At 37.6% G+C, this 15,851-nt stretch overlaps 51 non-coding genes across 51 annotated transcripts; all 51 read left to right on the forward strand.

Annotated features, from left to right (window-relative positions):
- Window positions 1-197: 197 nt before the first annotated feature.
- Window positions 198-316, forward strand: LOC120579017 (5S ribosomal RNA). The gene has a single exon (XR_005644822.1). It is a non-coding gene; the product is annotated as a 5S ribosomal RNA (ribosomal RNA).
- Window positions 317-511: 195 nt separating this feature from the next.
- Window positions 512-630, forward strand: LOC120579018 (5S ribosomal RNA). The gene has a single exon (XR_005644823.1). It is a non-coding gene; the product is annotated as a 5S ribosomal RNA (ribosomal RNA).
- A 200-nt stretch (window positions 631-830) lies between these two features.
- Window positions 831-949, forward strand: LOC120579019 (5S ribosomal RNA). Its single transcript, XR_005644824.1, has one exon. It is a non-coding gene; the product is annotated as a 5S ribosomal RNA (ribosomal RNA).
- Window positions 950-1,115: 166 nt separating this feature from the next.
- LOC120579020 (5S ribosomal RNA) lies at window positions 1,116-1,234 on the forward strand. The gene has a single exon (XR_005644825.1). It is a non-coding gene; the product is annotated as a 5S ribosomal RNA (ribosomal RNA).
- A 200-nt stretch (window positions 1,235-1,434) lies between these two features.
- On the forward strand, window positions 1,435-1,553 carry LOC120579021 (5S ribosomal RNA). The gene has a single exon (XR_005644826.1). It is a non-coding gene; the product is annotated as a 5S ribosomal RNA (ribosomal RNA).
- Window positions 1,554-1,753: 200 nt separating this feature from the next.
- On the forward strand, window positions 1,754-1,872 carry LOC120579022 (5S ribosomal RNA). Its single transcript, XR_005644827.1, has one exon. It is a non-coding gene; the product is annotated as a 5S ribosomal RNA (ribosomal RNA).
- Window positions 1,873-2,072: 200 nt separating this feature from the next.
- LOC120579024 (5S ribosomal RNA) lies at window positions 2,073-2,191 on the forward strand. Its single transcript, XR_005644829.1, has one exon. It is a non-coding gene; the product is annotated as a 5S ribosomal RNA (ribosomal RNA).
- A 195-nt stretch (window positions 2,192-2,386) lies between these two features.
- LOC120579025 (5S ribosomal RNA) lies at window positions 2,387-2,505 on the forward strand. The gene has a single exon (XR_005644830.1). It is a non-coding gene; the product is annotated as a 5S ribosomal RNA (ribosomal RNA).
- Window positions 2,506-2,705: 200 nt separating this feature from the next.
- LOC120579026 (5S ribosomal RNA) lies at window positions 2,706-2,824 on the forward strand. The gene has a single exon (XR_005644831.1). It is a non-coding gene; the product is annotated as a 5S ribosomal RNA (ribosomal RNA).
- Window positions 2,825-3,024: 200 nt separating this feature from the next.
- LOC120579027 (5S ribosomal RNA) lies at window positions 3,025-3,143 on the forward strand. The gene has a single exon (XR_005644832.1). It is a non-coding gene; the product is annotated as a 5S ribosomal RNA (ribosomal RNA).
- Window positions 3,144-3,343: 200 nt separating this feature from the next.
- On the forward strand, window positions 3,344-3,462 carry LOC120579028 (5S ribosomal RNA). The gene has a single exon (XR_005644833.1). It is a non-coding gene; the product is annotated as a 5S ribosomal RNA (ribosomal RNA).
- Window positions 3,463-3,660: 198 nt separating this feature from the next.
- On the forward strand, window positions 3,661-3,779 carry LOC120579029 (5S ribosomal RNA). The gene has a single exon (XR_005644834.1). It is a non-coding gene; the product is annotated as a 5S ribosomal RNA (ribosomal RNA).
- Window positions 3,780-3,979: 200 nt separating this feature from the next.
- LOC120579030 (5S ribosomal RNA) lies at window positions 3,980-4,098 on the forward strand. The gene has a single exon (XR_005644835.1). It is a non-coding gene; the product is annotated as a 5S ribosomal RNA (ribosomal RNA).
- Window positions 4,099-4,298: 200 nt separating this feature from the next.
- Window positions 4,299-4,417, forward strand: LOC120579031 (5S ribosomal RNA). The gene has a single exon (XR_005644836.1). It is a non-coding gene; the product is annotated as a 5S ribosomal RNA (ribosomal RNA).
- A 200-nt stretch (window positions 4,418-4,617) lies between these two features.
- LOC120579032 (5S ribosomal RNA) lies at window positions 4,618-4,736 on the forward strand. The gene has a single exon (XR_005644837.1). It is a non-coding gene; the product is annotated as a 5S ribosomal RNA (ribosomal RNA).
- A 200-nt stretch (window positions 4,737-4,936) lies between these two features.
- LOC120579033 (5S ribosomal RNA) lies at window positions 4,937-5,055 on the forward strand. The gene has a single exon (XR_005644838.1). It is a non-coding gene; the product is annotated as a 5S ribosomal RNA (ribosomal RNA).
- A 200-nt stretch (window positions 5,056-5,255) lies between these two features.
- On the forward strand, window positions 5,256-5,374 carry LOC120579035 (5S ribosomal RNA). Its single transcript, XR_005644840.1, has one exon. It is a non-coding gene; the product is annotated as a 5S ribosomal RNA (ribosomal RNA).
- Window positions 5,375-5,574: 200 nt separating this feature from the next.
- On the forward strand, window positions 5,575-5,693 carry LOC120579036 (5S ribosomal RNA). The gene has a single exon (XR_005644841.1). It is a non-coding gene; the product is annotated as a 5S ribosomal RNA (ribosomal RNA).
- A 200-nt stretch (window positions 5,694-5,893) lies between these two features.
- Window positions 5,894-6,012, forward strand: LOC120579037 (5S ribosomal RNA). The gene has a single exon (XR_005644842.1). It is a non-coding gene; the product is annotated as a 5S ribosomal RNA (ribosomal RNA).
- A 200-nt stretch (window positions 6,013-6,212) lies between these two features.
- Window positions 6,213-6,331, forward strand: LOC120579038 (5S ribosomal RNA). Its single transcript, XR_005644843.1, has one exon. It is a non-coding gene; the product is annotated as a 5S ribosomal RNA (ribosomal RNA).
- A 200-nt stretch (window positions 6,332-6,531) lies between these two features.
- LOC120579039 (5S ribosomal RNA) lies at window positions 6,532-6,650 on the forward strand. Its single transcript, XR_005644844.1, has one exon. It is a non-coding gene; the product is annotated as a 5S ribosomal RNA (ribosomal RNA).
- A 200-nt stretch (window positions 6,651-6,850) lies between these two features.
- LOC120579040 (5S ribosomal RNA) lies at window positions 6,851-6,969 on the forward strand. Its single transcript, XR_005644845.1, has one exon. It is a non-coding gene; the product is annotated as a 5S ribosomal RNA (ribosomal RNA).
- Window positions 6,970-7,168: 199 nt separating this feature from the next.
- Window positions 7,169-7,287, forward strand: LOC120579041 (5S ribosomal RNA). The gene has a single exon (XR_005644846.1). It is a non-coding gene; the product is annotated as a 5S ribosomal RNA (ribosomal RNA).
- Window positions 7,288-7,487: 200 nt separating this feature from the next.
- Window positions 7,488-7,606, forward strand: LOC120579042 (5S ribosomal RNA). The gene has a single exon (XR_005644847.1). It is a non-coding gene; the product is annotated as a 5S ribosomal RNA (ribosomal RNA).
- Window positions 7,607-7,806: 200 nt separating this feature from the next.
- On the forward strand, window positions 7,807-7,924 carry LOC120578712 (5S ribosomal RNA). Its single transcript, XR_005644526.1, has one exon. It is a non-coding gene; the product is annotated as a 5S ribosomal RNA (ribosomal RNA).
- A 200-nt stretch (window positions 7,925-8,124) lies between these two features.
- Window positions 8,125-8,242, forward strand: LOC120578713 (5S ribosomal RNA). Its single transcript, XR_005644527.1, has one exon. It is a non-coding gene; the product is annotated as a 5S ribosomal RNA (ribosomal RNA).
- A 165-nt stretch (window positions 8,243-8,407) lies between these two features.
- LOC120579043 (5S ribosomal RNA) lies at window positions 8,408-8,526 on the forward strand. The gene has a single exon (XR_005644848.1). It is a non-coding gene; the product is annotated as a 5S ribosomal RNA (ribosomal RNA).
- A 200-nt stretch (window positions 8,527-8,726) lies between these two features.
- LOC120579044 (5S ribosomal RNA) lies at window positions 8,727-8,845 on the forward strand. The gene has a single exon (XR_005644849.1). It is a non-coding gene; the product is annotated as a 5S ribosomal RNA (ribosomal RNA).
- A 165-nt stretch (window positions 8,846-9,010) lies between these two features.
- LOC120579046 (5S ribosomal RNA) lies at window positions 9,011-9,129 on the forward strand. The gene has a single exon (XR_005644851.1). It is a non-coding gene; the product is annotated as a 5S ribosomal RNA (ribosomal RNA).
- Window positions 9,130-9,329: 200 nt separating this feature from the next.
- Window positions 9,330-9,448, forward strand: LOC120579047 (5S ribosomal RNA). Its single transcript, XR_005644852.1, has one exon. It is a non-coding gene; the product is annotated as a 5S ribosomal RNA (ribosomal RNA).
- A 200-nt stretch (window positions 9,449-9,648) lies between these two features.
- Window positions 9,649-9,767, forward strand: LOC120579048 (5S ribosomal RNA). Its single transcript, XR_005644853.1, has one exon. It is a non-coding gene; the product is annotated as a 5S ribosomal RNA (ribosomal RNA).
- A 165-nt stretch (window positions 9,768-9,932) lies between these two features.
- LOC120579049 (5S ribosomal RNA) lies at window positions 9,933-10,051 on the forward strand. The gene has a single exon (XR_005644854.1). It is a non-coding gene; the product is annotated as a 5S ribosomal RNA (ribosomal RNA).
- A 200-nt stretch (window positions 10,052-10,251) lies between these two features.
- LOC120579050 (5S ribosomal RNA) lies at window positions 10,252-10,370 on the forward strand. Its single transcript, XR_005644855.1, has one exon. It is a non-coding gene; the product is annotated as a 5S ribosomal RNA (ribosomal RNA).
- Window positions 10,371-10,535: 165 nt separating this feature from the next.
- LOC120579051 (5S ribosomal RNA) lies at window positions 10,536-10,654 on the forward strand. The gene has a single exon (XR_005644856.1). It is a non-coding gene; the product is annotated as a 5S ribosomal RNA (ribosomal RNA).
- Window positions 10,655-10,854: 200 nt separating this feature from the next.
- On the forward strand, window positions 10,855-10,973 carry LOC120579052 (5S ribosomal RNA). The gene has a single exon (XR_005644857.1). It is a non-coding gene; the product is annotated as a 5S ribosomal RNA (ribosomal RNA).
- Window positions 10,974-11,138: 165 nt separating this feature from the next.
- Window positions 11,139-11,257, forward strand: LOC120579053 (5S ribosomal RNA). Its single transcript, XR_005644858.1, has one exon. It is a non-coding gene; the product is annotated as a 5S ribosomal RNA (ribosomal RNA).
- Window positions 11,258-11,456: 199 nt separating this feature from the next.
- LOC120579054 (5S ribosomal RNA) lies at window positions 11,457-11,575 on the forward strand. The gene has a single exon (XR_005644859.1). It is a non-coding gene; the product is annotated as a 5S ribosomal RNA (ribosomal RNA).
- A 165-nt stretch (window positions 11,576-11,740) lies between these two features.
- On the forward strand, window positions 11,741-11,859 carry LOC120579055 (5S ribosomal RNA). The gene has a single exon (XR_005644860.1). It is a non-coding gene; the product is annotated as a 5S ribosomal RNA (ribosomal RNA).
- A 200-nt stretch (window positions 11,860-12,059) lies between these two features.
- Window positions 12,060-12,178, forward strand: LOC120579057 (5S ribosomal RNA). The gene has a single exon (XR_005644862.1). It is a non-coding gene; the product is annotated as a 5S ribosomal RNA (ribosomal RNA).
- Window positions 12,179-12,343: 165 nt separating this feature from the next.
- Window positions 12,344-12,462, forward strand: LOC120579058 (5S ribosomal RNA). The gene has a single exon (XR_005644863.1). It is a non-coding gene; the product is annotated as a 5S ribosomal RNA (ribosomal RNA).
- A 200-nt stretch (window positions 12,463-12,662) lies between these two features.
- On the forward strand, window positions 12,663-12,781 carry LOC120579059 (5S ribosomal RNA). Its single transcript, XR_005644864.1, has one exon. It is a non-coding gene; the product is annotated as a 5S ribosomal RNA (ribosomal RNA).
- Window positions 12,782-12,946: 165 nt separating this feature from the next.
- LOC120579060 (5S ribosomal RNA) lies at window positions 12,947-13,065 on the forward strand. The gene has a single exon (XR_005644865.1). It is a non-coding gene; the product is annotated as a 5S ribosomal RNA (ribosomal RNA).
- Window positions 13,066-13,265: 200 nt separating this feature from the next.
- On the forward strand, window positions 13,266-13,384 carry LOC120579061 (5S ribosomal RNA). The gene has a single exon (XR_005644866.1). It is a non-coding gene; the product is annotated as a 5S ribosomal RNA (ribosomal RNA).
- A 165-nt stretch (window positions 13,385-13,549) lies between these two features.
- LOC120579062 (5S ribosomal RNA) lies at window positions 13,550-13,668 on the forward strand. Its single transcript, XR_005644867.1, has one exon. It is a non-coding gene; the product is annotated as a 5S ribosomal RNA (ribosomal RNA).
- A 199-nt stretch (window positions 13,669-13,867) lies between these two features.
- Window positions 13,868-13,986, forward strand: LOC120579063 (5S ribosomal RNA). Its single transcript, XR_005644868.1, has one exon. It is a non-coding gene; the product is annotated as a 5S ribosomal RNA (ribosomal RNA).
- A 165-nt stretch (window positions 13,987-14,151) lies between these two features.
- Window positions 14,152-14,270, forward strand: LOC120579064 (5S ribosomal RNA). The gene has a single exon (XR_005644869.1). It is a non-coding gene; the product is annotated as a 5S ribosomal RNA (ribosomal RNA).
- A 200-nt stretch (window positions 14,271-14,470) lies between these two features.
- LOC120579065 (5S ribosomal RNA) lies at window positions 14,471-14,589 on the forward strand. Its single transcript, XR_005644870.1, has one exon. It is a non-coding gene; the product is annotated as a 5S ribosomal RNA (ribosomal RNA).
- Window positions 14,590-14,754: 165 nt separating this feature from the next.
- On the forward strand, window positions 14,755-14,873 carry LOC120579066 (5S ribosomal RNA). Its single transcript, XR_005644871.1, has one exon. It is a non-coding gene; the product is annotated as a 5S ribosomal RNA (ribosomal RNA).
- Window positions 14,874-15,073: 200 nt separating this feature from the next.
- On the forward strand, window positions 15,074-15,192 carry LOC120579068 (5S ribosomal RNA). Its single transcript, XR_005644873.1, has one exon. It is a non-coding gene; the product is annotated as a 5S ribosomal RNA (ribosomal RNA).
- A 165-nt stretch (window positions 15,193-15,357) lies between these two features.
- LOC120579069 (5S ribosomal RNA) lies at window positions 15,358-15,476 on the forward strand. The gene has a single exon (XR_005644874.1). It is a non-coding gene; the product is annotated as a 5S ribosomal RNA (ribosomal RNA).
- A 199-nt stretch (window positions 15,477-15,675) lies between these two features.
- On the forward strand, window positions 15,676-15,794 carry LOC120579070 (5S ribosomal RNA). The gene has a single exon (XR_005644875.1). It is a non-coding gene; the product is annotated as a 5S ribosomal RNA (ribosomal RNA).
- Window positions 15,795-15,851: the final 57 nt, after the last annotated feature.

The raw sequence follows: 15,851 nt of genomic DNA on the forward strand, positions 1-15,851 counted from the left end.
TTGCCAAAATTTCGTGTTCTTTTTGTTAATTAGCGTAATTTTACGTCGTTTTTGAAAAATAAACTTCGATTGTATTTCATTTTTTCCGTTAATTTACGCTACCTAACACTCTATTAGTTAATTAATTAGCGTAGTTTGACGTCTTTTTTGAAAAATAAATTAGAAATGCATATATACAATTACAACGCTTTACTCTCAGGTGCGATCATACCAGCACTAATGCACCGGATCCCATCAGAACTCCGCAGTTAAGCGTGCTTGGGCGAGAGTAGTACTAGGATGGGTGACCTCCTGGGAAGTCCTTGTGTTGCACCTCTTTTTGCCAAAATTTCGTGTTCTTTTTGTTAATTAGCGTAATTTTACGTCGTTTTGAAATAACTTCGATTGTATTTCATTTTTCCGTTAATTTACGCTACCTAACACTCTATTAGTTAATTAATTAGCGTAGTTTGACGTCTTTTTTGAAAAATAAATTAGAAATGCATATATACAATTACAACGCTTTACTCTCAGGTGCGATCATACCAGCACTAATGCACCGGATCCCATCAGAACTCCGCAGTTAAGCGTGCTTGGGCGAGAGTAGTACTAGGATGGGTGACCTCCTGGGAAGTCCTTGTGTTGCACCTCTTTTTGCCAAAATTTCGTGTTCTTTTTGTTAATTAGCGTAATTTTACGTCGTTTTTGAAAAATAAACTTCGATTGTATTTCATTTTTTCCGTTAATTTACGCTACCTAACACTCTATTAGTTAATTAATTAGCGTAGTTTGACGTCTTTTTTGAAAAATAAATTAGAAATGCATATATACAATTACAACGCTTTACTCTCAGGTGCGATCATACCAGCACTAATGCACCGGATCCCATCAGAACTCCGCAGTTAAGCGTGCTTGGGCGAGAGTAGTACTAGGATGGGTGACCTCCTGGGAAGTCCTTGTGTTGCACCTCTTTTTGCCAAAATTTCGTGTTCTTTTGTTAATTAGCGTAATTTTACGTCGTTTTCCGTTAATTTACGCTACCTAACACTCTATTAGTTAATTAATTAGCGTAGTTTGACGTCTTTTTTGAAAAATAAATTAGAAATGCATATATACAATTACAACGCTTTACTCTCAGGTGCGATCATACCAGCACTAATGCACCGGATCCCATCAGAACTCCGCAGTTAAGCGTGCTTGGGCGAGAGTAGTACTAGGATGGGTGACCTCCTGGGAAGTCCTTGTGTTGCACCTCTTTTTGCCAAAATTTCGTGTTCTTTTTGTTAATTAGCGTAATTTTACGTCGTTTTTGAAAAATAAACTTCGATTGTATTTCATTTTTTCCGTTAATTTACGCTACCTAACACTCTATTAGTTAATTAATTAGCGTAGTTTGACGTCTTTTTTGAAAAATAAATTAGAAATGCATATATACAATTACAACGCTTTACTCTCAGGTGCGATCATACCAGCACTAATGCACCGGATCCCATCAGAACTCCGCAGTTAAGCGTGCTTGGGCGAGAGTAGTACTAGGATGGGTGACCTCCTGGGAAGTCCTTGTGTTGCACCTCTTTTTGCCAAAATTTCGTGTTCTTTTTGTTAATTAGCGTAATTTTACGTCGTTTTTGAAAAATAAACTTCGATTGTATTTCATTTTTTCCGTTAATTTACGCTACCTAACACTCTATTAGTTAATTAATTAGCGTAGTTTGACGTCTTTTTTGAAAAATAAATTAGAAATGCATATATACAATTACAACGCTTTACTCTCAGGTGCGATCATACCAGCACTAATGCACCGGATCCCATCAGAACTCCGCAGTTAAGCGTGCTTGGGCGAGAGTAGTACTAGGATGGGTGACCTCCTGGGAAGTCCTTGTGTTGCACCTCTTTTTGCCAAAATTTCGTGTTCTTTTTGTTAATTAGCGTAATTTTACGTCGTTTTTGAAAAATAAACTTCGATTGTATTTCATTTTTTCCGTTAATTTACGCTACCTAACACTCTATTAGTTAATTAATTAGCGTAGTTTGACGTCTTTTTTGAAAAATAAATTAGAAATGCATATATACAATTACAACGCTTTACTCTCAGGTGCGATCATACCAGCACTAATGCACCGGATCCCATCAGAACTCCGCAGTTAAGCGTGCTTGGGCGAGAGTAGTACTAGGATGGGTGACCTCCTGGGAAGTCCTTGTGTTGCACCTCTTTTTGCCAAAATTTCGTGTTCTTTTTGTTAATTAGCGTAATTTTACGTCGTTTTTGAAAATAACTTCGATTGTTTCATTTTTCCGTTAATTTACGCTACCTAACACTCTATTAGTTAATTAATTAGCGTAGTTTGACGTCTTTTTTGAAAAATAAATTAGAAATGCATATATACAATTACAACGCTTTACTCTCAGGTGCGATCATACCAGCACTAATGCACCGGATCCCATCAGAACTCCGCAGTTAAGCGTGCTTGGGCGAGAGTAGTACTAGGATGGGTGACCTCCTGGGAAGTCCTTGTGTTGCACCTCTTTTTGCCAAAATTTCGTGTTCTTTTTGTTAATTAGCGTAATTTTACGTCGTTTTTGAAAAATAAACTTCGATTGTATTTCATTTTTTCCGTTAATTTACGCTACCTAACACTCTATTAGTTAATTAATTAGCGTAGTTTGACGTCTTTTTTGAAAAATAAATTAGAAATGCATATATACAATTACAACGCTTTACTCTCAGGTGCGATCATACCAGCACTAATGCACCGGATCCCATCAGAACTCCGCAGTTAAGCGTGCTTGGGCGAGAGTAGTACTAGGATGGGTGACCTCCTGGGAAGTCCTTGTGTTGCACCTCTTTTTGCCAAAATTTCGTGTTCTTTTTGTTAATTAGCGTAATTTTACGTCGTTTTTGAAAAATAAACTTCGATTGTATTTCATTTTTTCCGTTAATTTACGCTACCTAACACTCTATTAGTTAATTAATTAGCGTAGTTTGACGTCTTTTTTGAAAAATAAATTAGAAATGCATATATACAATTACAACGCTTTACTCTCAGGTGCGATCATACCAGCACTAATGCACCGGATCCCATCAGAACTCCGCAGTTAAGCGTGCTTGGGCGAGAGTAGTACTAGGATGGGTGACCTCCTGGGAAGTCCTTGTGTTGCACCTCTTTTTGCCAAAATTTCGTGTTCTTTTTGTTAATTAGCGTAATTTTACGTCGTTTTTGAAAAATAAACTTCGATTGTATTTCATTTTTTCCGTTAATTTACGCTACCTAACACTCTATTAGTTAATTAATTAGCGTAGTTTGACGTCTTTTTTGAAAAATAAATTAGAAATGCATATATACAATTACAACGCTTTACTCTCAGGTGCGATCATACCAGCACTAATGCACCGGATCCCATCAGAACTCCGCAGTTAAGCGTGCTTGGGCGAGAGTAGTACTAGGATGGGTGACCTCCTGGGAAGTCCTTGTGTTGCACCTCTTTTTGCCAAAATTTCGTGTTCTTTTTGTTAATTAGCGTAATTTTACGTCGTTTTTGAAAATAAACTTCGATTGTATTTCATTTTTCCGTTAATTTACGCTACCTAACACTCTATTAGTTAATTAATTAGCGTAGTTTGACGTCTTTTTTGAAAAATAAATTAGAAATGCATATATACAATTACAACGCTTTACTCTCAGGTGCGATCATACCAGCACTAATGCACCGGATCCCATCAGAACTCCGCAGTTAAGCGTGCTTGGGCGAGAGTAGTACTAGGATGGGTGACCTCCTGGGAAGTCCTTGTGTTGCACCTCTTTTTGCCAAAATTTCGTGTTCTTTTTGTTAATTAGCGTAATTTTACGTCGTTTTTGAAAAATAAACTTCGATTGTATTTCATTTTTTCCGTTAATTTACGCTACCTAACACTCTATTAGTTAATTAATTAGCGTAGTTTGACGTCTTTTTTGAAAAATAAATTAGAAATGCATATATACAATTACAACGCTTTACTCTCAGGTGCGATCATACCAGCACTAATGCACCGGATCCCATCAGAACTCCGCAGTTAAGCGTGCTTGGGCGAGAGTAGTACTAGGATGGGTGACCTCCTGGGAAGTCCTTGTGTTGCACCTCTTTTTGCCAAAATTTCGTGTTCTTTTTGTTAATTAGCGTAATTTTACGTCGTTTTTGAAAAATAAACTTCGATTGTATTTCATTTTTTCCGTTAATTTACGCTACCTAACACTCTATTAGTTAATTAATTAGCGTAGTTTGACGTCTTTTTTGAAAAATAAATTAGAAATGCATATATACAATTACAACGCTTTACTCTCAGGTGCGATCATACCAGCACTAATGCACCGGATCCCATCAGAACTCCGCAGTTAAGCGTGCTTGGGCGAGAGTAGTACTAGGATGGGTGACCTCCTGGGAAGTCCTTGTGTTGCACCTCTTTTTGCCAAAATTTCGTGTTCTTTTTGTTAATTAGCGTAATTTTACGTCGTTTTTGAAAAATAAACTTCGATTGTATTTCATTTTTTCCGTTAATTTACGCTACCTAACACTCTATTAGTTAATTAATTAGCGTAGTTTGACGTCTTTTTTGAAAAATAAATTAGAAATGCATATATACAATTACAACGCTTTACTCTCAGGTGCGATCATACCAGCACTAATGCACCGGATCCCATCAGAACTCCGCAGTTAAGCGTGCTTGGGCGAGAGTAGTACTAGGATGGGTGACCTCCTGGGAAGTCCTTGTGTTGCACCTCTTTTTGCCAAAATTTCGTGTTCTTTTTGTTAATTAGCGTAATTTTACGTCGTTTTTGAAAAATAAACTTCGATTGTATTTCATTTTTTCCGTTAATTTACGCTACCTAACACTCTATTAGTTAATTAATTAGCGTAGTTTGACGTCTTTTTTGAAAAATAAATTAGAAATGCATATATACAATTACAACGCTTTACTCTCAGGTGCGATCATACCAGCACTAATGCACCGGATCCCATCAGAACTCCGCAGTTAAGCGTGCTTGGGCGAGAGTAGTACTAGGATGGGTGACCTCCTGGGAAGTCCTTGTGTTGCACCTCTTTTTGCCAAAATTTCGTGTTCTTTTTGTTAATTAGCGTAATTTTACGTCGTTTTTGAAAAATAAACTTCGATTGTATTTCATTTTTTCCGTTAATTTACGCTACCTAACACTCTATTAGTTAATTAATTAGCGTAGTTTGACGTCTTTTTTGAAAAATAAATTAGAAATGCATATATACAATTACAACGCTTTACTCTCAGGTGCGATCATACCAGCACTAATGCACCGGATCCCATCAGAACTCCGCAGTTAAGCGTGCTTGGGCGAGAGTAGTACTAGGATGGGTGACCTCCTGGGAAGTCCTTGTGTTGCACCTCTTTTTGCCAAAATTTCGTGTTCTTTTTGTTAATTAGCGTAATTTTACGTCGTTTTTGAAAAATAAACTTCGATTGTATTTCATTTTTTCCGTTAATTTACGCTACCTAACACTCTATTAGTTAATTAATTAGCGTAGTTTGACGTCTTTTTTGAAAAATAAATTAGAAATGCATATATACAATTACAACGCTTTACTCTCAGGTGCGATCATACCAGCACTAATGCACCGGATCCCATCAGAACTCCGCAGTTAAGCGTGCTTGGGCGAGAGTAGTACTAGGATGGGTGACCTCCTGGGAAGTCCTTGTGTTGCACCTCTTTTTGCCAAAATTTCGTGTTCTTTTTGTTAATTAGCGTAATTTTACGTCGTTTTTGAAAAATAAACTTCGATTGTATTTCATTTTTTCCGTTAATTTACGCTACCTAACACTCTATTAGTTAATTAATTAGCGTAGTTTGACGTCTTTTTTGAAAAATAAATTAGAAATGCATATATACAATTACAACGCTTTACTCTCAGGTGCGATCATACCAGCACTAATGCACCGGATCCCATCAGAACTCCGCAGTTAAGCGTGCTTGGGCGAGAGTAGTACTAGGATGGGTGACCTCCTGGGAAGTCCTTGTGTTGCACCTCTTTTTGCCAAAATTTCGTGTTCTTTTTGTTAATTAGCGTAATTTTACGTCGTTTTTGAAAAATAAACTTCGATTGTATTTCATTTTTTCCGTTAATTTACGCTACCTAACACTCTATTAGTTAATTAATTAGCGTAGTTTGACGTCTTTTTTGAAAAATAAATTAGAAATGCATATATACAATTACAACGCTTTACTCTCAGGTGCGATCATACCAGCACTAATGCACCGGATCCCATCAGAACTCCGCAGTTAAGCGTGCTTGGGCGAGAGTAGTACTAGGATGGGTGACCTCCTGGGAAGTCCTTGTGTTGCACCTCTTTTTGCCAAAATTTCGTGTTCTTTTTGTTAATTAGCGTAATTTTACGTCGTTTTTGAAAAATAAACTTCGATTGTATTTCATTTTTTCCGTTAATTTACGCTACCTAACACTCTATTAGTTAATTAATTAGCGTAGTTTGACGTCTTTTTTGAAAAATAAATTAGAAATGCATATATACAATTACAACGCTTTACTCTCAGGTGCGATCATACCAGCACTAATGCACCGGATCCCATCAGAACTCCGCAGTTAAGCGTGCTTGGGCGAGAGTAGTACTAGGATGGGTGACCTCCTGGGAAGTCCTTGTGTTGCACCTCTTTTTGCCAAAATTTCGTGTTCTTTTTGTTAATTAGCGTAATTTTACGTCGTTTTTGAAAAATAAACTTCGATTGTATTTCATTTTTTCCGTTAATTTACGCTACCTAACACTCTATTAGTTAATTAATTAGCGTAGTTTGACGTCTTTTTTGAAAAATAAATTAGAAATGCATATATACAATTACAACGCTTTACTCTCAGGTGCGATCATACCAGCACTAATGCACCGGATCCCATCAGAACTCCGCAGTTAAGCGTGCTTGGGCGAGAGTAGTACTAGGATGGGTGACCTCCTGGGAAGTCCTTGTGTTGCACCTCTTTTTGCCAAAATTTCGTGTTCTTTTTGTTAATTAGCGTAATTTTACGTCGTTTTTGAAAATAAACTTCGATTGTATTTCATTTTTTCCGTTAATTTACGCTACCTAACACTCTATTAGTTAATTAATTAGCGTAGTTTGACGTCTTTTTTGAAAAATAAATTAGAAATGCATATATACAATTACAACGCTTTACTCTCAGGTGCGATCATACCAGCACTAATGCACCGGATCCCATCAGAACTCCGCAGTTAAGCGTGCTTGGGCGAGAGTAGTACTAGGATGGGTGACCTCCTGGGAAGTCCTTGTGTTGCACCTCTTTTTGCCAAAATTTCGTGTTCTTTTTGTTAATTAGCGTAATTTTACGTCGTTTTTGAAAAATAAACTTCGATTGTATTTCATTTTTTCCGTTAATTTACGCTACCTAACACTCTATTAGTTAATTAATTAGCGTAGTTTGACGTCTTTTTTGAAAAATAAATTAGAAATGCATATATACAATTACAACGCTTTACTCTCAGGTGCGATCATACCAGCACTAATGCACCGGATCCCATCAGAACTCCGCAGTTAAGCGTGCTTGGGCGAGAGTAGTACTAGGATGGGTGACCTCCTGGGAAGTCCTTGTGTTGCACCTCTTTTTGCCAAAATTTCGTGTTCTTTTTGTTAATTAGCGTAATTTTACGTCGTTTTTGAAAAATAAACTTCGATTGTATTTCATTTTTTCCGTTAATTTACGCTACCTAACACTCTATTAGTTAATTAATTAGCGTAGTTTGACGTCTTTTTTGAAAAATAAATTAGAAATGCATATATACAATTACAACGCTTTACTCTCAGGTGCGATCATACCAGCACTAATGCACCGGATCCCATCAAACTCCGCAGTTAAGCGTGCTTGGGCGAGAGTAGTACTAGGATGGGTGACCTCCTGGGAAGTCCTTGTGTTGCACCTCTTTTTGCCAAAATTTCGTGTTCTTTTTGTTAATTAGCGTAATTTTACGTCGTTTTTGAAAAATAAACTTCGATTGTATTTCATTTTTTCCGTTAATTTACGCTACCTAACACTCTATTAGTTAATTAATTAGCGTAGTTTGACGTCTTTTTTGAAAAATAAATTAGAAATGCATATATACAATTACAACGCTTTACTCTCAGGTGCGATCATACCAGCACTAATGCACCGGATCCCATCAAACTCCGCAGTTAAGCGTGCTTGGGCGAGAGTAGTACTAGGATGGGTGACCTCCTGGGAAGTCCTTGTGTTGCACCTCTTTTTGCCAAAATTTCGTGTTCTTTTTGTTAATTAGCGTAATTTTACGTCGTTCCGTTAATTTACGCTACCTAACACTCTATTAGTTAATTAATTAGCGTAGTTTGACGTCTTTTTTGAAAAATAAATTAGAAATGCATATATACAATTACAACGCTTTACTCTCAGGTGCGATCATACCAGCACTAATGCACCGGATCCCATCAGAACTCCGCAGTTAAGCGTGCTTGGGCGAGAGTAGTACTAGGATGGGTGACCTCCTGGGAAGTCCTTGTGTTGCACCTCTTTTTGCCAAAATTTCGTGTTCTTTTTGTTAATTAGCGTAATTTTACGTCGTTTTTGAAAAATAAACTTCGATTGTATTTCATTTTTTCCGTTAATTTACGCTACCTAACACTCTATTAGTTAATTAATTAGCGTAGTTTGACGTCTTTTTTGAAAAATAAATTAGAAATGCATATATACAATTACAACGCTTTACTCTCAGGTGCGATCATACCAGCACTAATGCACCGGATCCCATCAGAACTCCGCAGTTAAGCGTGCTTGGGCGAGAGTAGTACTAGGATGGGTGACCTCCTGGGAAGTCCTTGTGTTGCACCTCTTTTTGCCAAAATTTCGTGTTCTTTTTGTTAATTAGCGTAATTTTACGTCGTTCCGTTAATTTACGCTACCTAACACTCTATTAGTTAATTAATTAGCGTAGTTTGACGTCTTTTTTGAAAAATAAATTAGAAATGCATATATACAATTACAACGCTTTACTCTCAGGTGCGATCATACCAGCACTAATGCACCGGATCCCATCAGAACTCCGCAGTTAAGCGTGCTTGGGCGAGAGTAGTACTAGGATGGGTGACCTCCTGGGAAGTCCTTGTGTTGCACCTCTTTTTGCCAAAATTTCGTGTTCTTTTTGTTAATTAGCGTAATTTTACGTCGTTTTTGAAAAATAAACTTCGATTGTATTTCATTTTTTCCGTTAATTTACGCTACCTAACACTCTATTAGTTAATTAATTAGCGTAGTTTGACGTCTTTTTTGAAAAATAAATTAGAAATGCATATATACAATTACAACGCTTTACTCTCAGGTGCGATCATACCAGCACTAATGCACCGGATCCCATCAGAACTCCGCAGTTAAGCGTGCTTGGGCGAGAGTAGTACTAGGATGGGTGACCTCCTGGGAAGTCCTTGTGTTGCACCTCTTTTTGCCAAAATTTCGTGTTCTTTTTGTTAATTAGCGTAATTTTACGTCGTTTTTGAAAAATAAACTTCGATTGTATTTCATTTTTTCCGTTAATTTACGCTACCTAACACTCTATTAGTTAATTAATTAGCGTAGTTTGACGTCTTTTTTGAAAAATAAATTAGAAATGCATATATACAATTACAACGCTTTACTCTCAGGTGCGATCATACCAGCACTAATGCACCGGATCCCATCAGAACTCCGCAGTTAAGCGTGCTTGGGCGAGAGTAGTACTAGGATGGGTGACCTCCTGGGAAGTCCTTGTGTTGCACCTCTTTTTGCCAAAATTTCGTGTTCTTTTTGTTAATTAGCGTAATTTTACGTCGTTCCGTTAATTTACGCTACCTAACACTCTATTAGTTAATTAATTAGCGTAGTTTGACGTCTTTTTTGAAAAATAAATTAGAAATGCATATATACAATTACAACGCTTTACTCTCAGGTGCGATCATACCAGCACTAATGCACCGGATCCCATCAGAACTCCGCAGTTAAGCGTGCTTGGGCGAGAGTAGTACTAGGATGGGTGACCTCCTGGGAAGTCCTTGTGTTGCACCTCTTTTTGCCAAAATTTCGTGTTCTTTTTGTTAATTAGCGTAATTTTACGTCGTTTTTGAAAAATAAACTTCGATTGTATTTCATTTTTTCCGTTAATTTACGCTACCTAACACTCTATTAGTTAATTAATTAGCGTAGTTTGACGTCTTTTTTGAAAAATAAATTAGAAATGCATATATACAATTACAACGCTTTACTCTCAGGTGCGATCATACCAGCACTAATGCACCGGATCCCATCAGAACTCCGCAGTTAAGCGTGCTTGGGCGAGAGTAGTACTAGGATGGGTGACCTCCTGGGAAGTCCTTGTGTTGCACCTCTTTTTGCCAAAATTTCGTGTTCTTTTTGTTAATTAGCGTAATTTTACGTCGTTCCGTTAATTTACGCTACCTAACACTCTATTAGTTAATTAATTAGCGTAGTTTGACGTCTTTTTTGAAAAATAAATTAGAAATGCATATATACAATTACAACGCTTTACTCTCAGGTGCGATCATACCAGCACTAATGCACCGGATCCCATCAGAACTCCGCAGTTAAGCGTGCTTGGGCGAGAGTAGTACTAGGATGGGTGACCTCCTGGGAAGTCCTTGTGTTGCACCTCTTTTTGCCAAAATTTCGTGTTCTTTTTGTTAATTAGCGTAATTTTACGTCGTTTTTGAAAAATAAACTTCGATTGTATTTCATTTTTTCCGTTAATTTACGCTACCTAACACTCTATTAGTTAATTAATTAGCGTAGTTTGACGTCTTTTTTGAAAAATAAATTAGAAATGCATATATACAATTACAACGCTTTACTCTCAGGTGCGATCATACCAGCACTAATGCACCGGATCCCATCAGAACTCCGCAGTTAAGCGTGCTTGGGCGAGAGTAGTACTAGGATGGGTGACCTCCTGGGAAGTCCTTGTGTTGCACCTCTTTTTGCCAAAATTTCGTGTTCTTTTTGTTAATTAGCGTAATTTTACGTCGTTCCGTTAATTTACGCTACCTAACACTCTATTAGTTAATTAATTAGCGTAGTTTGACGTCTTTTTTGAAAAATAAATTAGAAATGCATATATACAATTACAACGCTTTACTCTCAGGTGCGATCATACCAGCACTAATGCACCGGATCCCATCAGAACTCCGCAGTTAAGCGTGCTTGGGCGAGAGTAGTACTAGGATGGGTGACCTCCTGGGAAGTCCTTGTGTTGCACCTCTTTTTGCCAAAATTTCGTGTTCTTTTTGTTAATTAGCGTAATTTTACGTCGTTTTGAAAAATAAACTTCGATTGTATTTCATTTTTTCCGTTAATTTACGCTACCTAACACTCTATTAGTTAATTAATTAGCGTAGTTTGACGTCTTTTTTGAAAAATAAATTAGAAATGCATATATACAATTACAACGCTTTACTCTCAGGTGCGATCATACCAGCACTAATGCACCGGATCCCATCAGAACTCCGCAGTTAAGCGTGCTTGGGCGAGAGTAGTACTAGGATGGGTGACCTCCTGGGAAGTCCTTGTGTTGCACCTCTTTTTGCCAAAATTTCGTGTTCTTTTTGTTAATTAGCGTAATTTTACGTCGTTCCGTTAATTTACGCTACCTAACACTCTATTAGTTAATTAATTAGCGTAGTTTGACGTCTTTTTTGAAAAATAAATTAGAAATGCATATATACAATTACAACGCTTTACTCTCAGGTGCGATCATACCAGCACTAATGCACCGGATCCCATCAGAACTCCGCAGTTAAGCGTGCTTGGGCGAGAGTAGTACTAGGATGGGTGACCTCCTGGGAAGTCCTTGTGTTGCACCTCTTTTTGCCAAAATTTCGTGTTCTTTTTGTTAATTAGCGTAATTTTACGTCGTTTTTGAAAAATAAACTTCGATTGTATTTCATTTTTTCCGTTAATTTACGCTACCTAACACTCTATTAGTTAATTAATTAGCGTAGTTTGACGTCTTTTTTGAAAAATAAATTAGAAATGCATATATACAATTACAACGCTTTACTCTCAGGTGCGATCATACCAGCACTAATGCACCGGATCCCATCAGAACTCCGCAGTTAAGCGTGCTTGGGCGAGAGTAGTACTAGGATGGGTGACCTCCTGGGAAGTCCTTGTGTTGCACCTCTTTTTGCCAAAATTTCGTGTTCTTTTTGTTAATTAGCGTAATTTTACGTCGTTCCGTTAATTTACGCTACCTAACACTCTATTAGTTAATTAATTAGCGTAGTTTGACGTCTTTTTTGAAAAATAAATTAGAAATGCATATATACAATTACAACGCTTTACTCTCAGGTGCGATCATACCAGCACTAATGCACCGGATCCCATCAGAACTCCGCAGTTAAGCGTGCTTGGGCGAGAGTAGTACTAGGATGGGTGACCTCCTGGGAAGTCCTTGTGTTGCACCTCTTTTTGCCAAAATTTCGTGTTCTTTTTGTTAATTAGCGTAATTTTACGTCGTTTTTGAAAAATAAACTTCGATTGTATTTCATTTTTTCCGTTAATTTACGCTACCTAACACTCTATTAGTTAATTAATTAGCGTAGTTTGACGTCTTTTTTGAAAAATAAATTAGAAATGCATATATACAATTACAACGCTTTACTCTCAGGTGCGATCATACCAGCACTAATGCACCGGATCCCATCAGAACTCCGCAGTTAAGCGTGCTTGGGCGAGAGTAGTACTAGGATGGGTGACCTCCTGGGAAGTCCTTGTGTTGCACCTCTTTTTGCCAAAATTTCGTGTTCTTTTTGTTAATTAGCGTAATTTTACGTCGTTCCGTTAATTTACGCTACCTAACACTCTATTAGTTAATTAATTAGCGTAGTTTGACGTCTTTTTTGAAAAATAAATTAGAAATGCATATATACAATTACAACGCTTTACTCTCAGGTGCGATCATACCAGCACTAATGCACCGGATCCCATCAGAACTCCGCAGTTAAGCGTGCTTGGGCGAGAGTAGTACTAGGATGGGTGACCTCCTGGGAAGTCCTTGTGTTGCACCTCTTTTTGCCAAAATTTCGTGTTCTTTTTGTTAATTAGCGTAATTTTACGTCGTTTTTGAAAAATAAACTTCGATTGTATTTCATTTTTTCCGTTAATTTACGCTACCTAACACTCTATTAGTTAATTAATTAGCGTAGTTTGACGTCTTTTTTGAAAAATAAATTAGAAATGCATATATACAATTACAACGCTTTACTCTCAGGTGCGATCATACCAGCACTAATGCACCGGATCCCATCAGAACTCCGCAGTTAAGCGTGCTTGGGCGAGAGTAGTACTAGGATGGGTGACCTCCTGGGAAGTCCTTGTGTTGCACCTCTTTTTGCCAAAATTTCGTGTTCTTTTTGTTAATTAGCGTAATTTTACGTCGTTCCGTTAATTTACGCTACCTAACACTCTATTAGTTAATTAATTAGCGTAGTTTGACGTCTTTTTTGAAAAATAAATTAGAAATGCATATATACAATTACAACGCTTTACTCTCAGGTGCGATCATACCAGCACTAATGCACCGGATCCCATCAGAACTCCGCAGTTAAGCGTGCTTGGGCGAGAGTAGTACTAGGATGGGTGACCTCCTGGGAAGTCCTTGTGTTGCACCTCTTTTTGCCAAAATTTCGTGTTCTTTTTGTTAATTAGCGTAATTTTACGTCGTTTTTGAAAAATAAACTTCGATTGTATTTCATTTTTTCCGTTAATTTACGCTACCTAACACTCTATTAGTTAATTAATTAGCGTAGTTTGACGTCTTTTTGAAAAATAAATTAGAAATGCATATATACAATTACAACGCTTTACTCTCAGGTGCGATCATACCAGCACTAATGCACCGGATCCCATCAGAACTCCGCAGTTAAGCGTGCTTGGGCGAGAGTAGTACTAGGATGGGTGACCTCCTGGGAAGTCCTTGTGTTGCACCTCTTTTTGCCAAAATTTCGTGTTCTTTTTGTTAATTAGCGTAATTTTACGTCGTTCCGTTAATTTACGCTACCTAACACTCTATTAGTTAATTAATTAGCGTAGTTTGACGTCTTTTTTGAAAAATAAATTAGAAATGCATATATACAATTACAACGCTTTACTCTCAGGTGCGATCATACCAGCACTAATGCACCGGATCCCATCAGAACTCCGCAGTTAAGCGTGCTTGGGCGAGAGTAGTACTAGGATGGGTGACCTCCTGGGAAGTCCTTGTGTTGCACCTCTTTTTGCCAAAATTTCGTGTTCTTTTTGTTAATTAGCGTAATTTTACGTCGTTTTTGAAAAATAAACTTCGATTGTATTTCATTTTTTCCGTTAATTTACGCTACCTAACACTCTATTAGTTAATTAATTAGCGTAGTTTGACGTCTTTTTTGAAAAATAAATTAGAAATGCATATATACAATTACAACGCTTTACTCTCAGGTGCGATCATACCAGCACTAATGCACCGGATCCCATCAGAACTCCGCAGTTAAGCGTGCTTGGGCGAGAGTAGTACTAGGATGGGTGACCTCCTGGGAAGTCCTTGTGTTGCACCTCTTTTTGCCAAAATTTCGTGTTCTTTTTGTTAATTAGCGTAATTTTACGTCGTTCCGTTAATTTACGCTACCTAACACTCTATTAGTTAATTAATTAGCGTAGTTTGACGTCTTTTTTGAAAAATAAATTAGAAATGCATATATACAATTACAACGCTTTACTCTCAGGTGCGATCATACCAGCACTAATGCACCGGATCCCATCAGAACTCCGCAGTTAAGCGTGCTTGGGCGAGAGTAGTACTAGGATGGGTGACCTCCTGGGAAGTCCTTGTGTTGCACCTCTTTTTGCCAAAATTTCGTGTTCTTTTTGTTAATTAGCGTAATTTTACGTCGTTTTTGAAAAATAAACTTCGATTGTATTTCATTTTTTCCGTTAATTTACGCTACCTAACACTCTATTAGTTAATTAATTAGCGTAGTTTGACGTCTTTTTTGAAAAATAAATTAGAAATGCATATATACAATTACAACGCTTTACTCTCAGGTGCGATCATACCAGCACTAATGCACCGGATCCCATCAGAACTCCGCAGTTAAGCGTGCTTGGGCGAGAGTAGTACTAGGATGGGTGACCTCCTGGGAAGTCCTTGTGTTGCACCTCTTTTTGCCAAAATTTCGTGTTCTTTTTGTTAATTAGCGTAATTTTACGTCGTTCCGTTAATTTACGCTACCTAACACTCTATTAGTTAATTAATTAGCGTAGTTTGACGTCTTTTTTGAAAAATAAATTAGAAATGCATATATACAATTACAACGCTTTACTCTCAGGTGCGATCATACCAGCACTAATGCACCGGATCCCATCAGAACTCCGCAGTTAAGCGTGCTTGGGCGAGAGTAGTACTAGGATGGGTGACCTCCTGGGAAGTCCTTGTGTTGCACCTCTTTTTGCCAAAATTTCGTGTTCTTTTTGTTAATTAGCGTAATTTTACGTCGTTTTTGAAAATAAACTTCGATTGTATTTCATTTTTTCCGTTAATTTACGCTACCTAACACTCTATTAGTTAATTAATTAGCGTAGTTTGACGTCTTTTTTGAAAAATAAATTAGAAATGCATATATACAATTACAACGCTTTACTCTCAGGTGCGATCATACCAGCACTAATGCACCGGATCCCATCAGAACTCCGCAGTTAAGCGTGCTTGGGCGAGAGTAGTACTAGGATGGGTGACCTCCTGGGAAGTCCTTGTGTTGCACCTCTTTTTGCCAAAATTTCGTGTTCTTTTTGTTAATTAGCGTAATTTTACGTCGTTCCGT

The sequence above is a fragment of the Medicago truncatula genome, chromosome 2, assembly GCF_003473485.1.
Source record: "Medicago truncatula cultivar Jemalong A17 chromosome 2, MtrunA17r5.0-ANR, whole genome shotgun sequence".
Lineage (NCBI taxonomy): Eukaryota > Viridiplantae > Streptophyta > Magnoliopsida > Fabales > Fabaceae > Medicago > Medicago truncatula.